Genomic DNA, 1,741 nt, shown 5'->3' on the forward strand with positions numbered 1-1,741 from the left:
GTAAATGGGCTTGATCCATTCAGTTGAAAGGCCTAACAGTAGAAGTGAGCTTTCCCCAAGAAGAAATTCCACTTGCGGACTGTGGCTCCAGCTCCTGCGCAAGCATCCTCGCTGTGCCCTTCCTGATGACTTGCCCTGTGGACTTTGGACCTGCCTAGCTGACCCCAGCAATCATCTAAGCCAATTTCCTGCAATCAACTTTTGACAAATATCTCCTCCTTATTCCGTTTCTCTCGAATCCTGATACCGTCCACTCCCACCCTGCAGAGTGCTAAGCGACCAGTAATCTACTTTCCCTATGGATTTACCTATTCTGGACATTTCAAATGTATGGAATCATCCACTATGTGGTCTCACCATACAGTACGAAGCTAAGGCTTCTTAGCATAATGTTTTCAAATGTCATCAATGTAGCACACACCAGTACTTCATTCCTTTTTATGGCTCGGTAATATTCCACTGTATGAAAACGCATTTTGCTTCTCCATTCATCTGCTGGTAAGACATTAGTTGTTTCTACTGTTCAGCTGACAGAAATAATGATGCTACGAACATCTGTGGACAAGTTTTTATGCACACCATGTTTTCATTTCTCTTGAGTATTTACCAAGGAGTGAAATTTGAGTCATACGAGAACTCTGTGCTTAACAGCATCAAGAACTGCTGGACCACTGGACCATTTCCTCCACATCCTCATCTACACTTGCTACCACCTTTCTTTCTTATTTTAACCATCCTAATAGATGCGGAGTGCTATCTCATCGTGGTTCTCATTTGCATTGCCCTAACACTAGAGATGGTGAAGATCTTTTCATCTGTTTAATGGCCACTTGTATATCTTCGTTGGGAAAAAGTCAGTTCCTCTGCTCAGTTTTAATTGGGTTGTCTTTTTATTGTTGAATTACAAAAGTTCTTTATGTATCTGGATACAGTCTCTTATCAGATATATAAGTTGCAAGGATTTCCTGCACTCAGTGGGTTATCTCTGAATTTTCATCCTATTGCTTATATATGGCACAAGTTTTTAAATTTTGAAGGAGTCCAAATTATCCATTCTGCCCTGGTGTTGTAACTAAGAAACCATTGCCAAACCCAAGGTCACGATTTACTCCTTAACCAAGGTTTACTCCTATGTCGTCTTCTAAGAGTTCTGGTTTTAGCTCTTACATTTGGGTCTATGATCCCACACAGTTTCCTAAAAGTCTTACCTATTCGGTAGTGTTTTCCCAGAAAATATTTATAGCACCATCACAAGACAATTAAACTGTTGTGTTTAAAACAAAATGTGCAATGTGTGCTCTTTAGCATTCTAATCTAGGCTGAGAACAATATTCGAAATGAGCCAGTACTCTGTCTGTAGGACAAATAAATGCTTTCATAACTACGTCACTTTTGAATGGAGTGCAGTTTATGACCTATTTGCTTATGAACCAGCCCAAATAGCTTGCCTCCATGGCGTTAGGGAAGGGAAGAAAGACCCTATTGTGAGAATCAGAAAAAATCTAATCACTAATTTGGTCTAACAAGGGAGTGTAGAGCTTTCTGTGGCTTTCAAAAACTACTTTCTCTTTGCTTGGGAAAGATGAATAAAACTTTTTTAATGTCTTGTGACCTGGAAATATTTAATGTAAATATAACAGTCCTTTTATTTATATTTTAACTCTAAAGCTGAGGGGAAGAGAGCAAAACATAAATGAGACAAATACCATCTCAACATGCTGTTTCGGGGGGTCCCTGAGAC

This window comes from Lontra canadensis, unplaced genomic scaffold, assembly GCF_010015895.1.
Source record: "Lontra canadensis isolate GAN:19392208 unplaced genomic scaffold, GSC_riverotter_1.0 scaffold127, whole genome shotgun sequence".
In the NCBI taxonomy this organism is placed as follows: Eukaryota; Metazoa; Chordata; class Mammalia; order Carnivora; family Mustelidae; genus Lontra; species Lontra canadensis.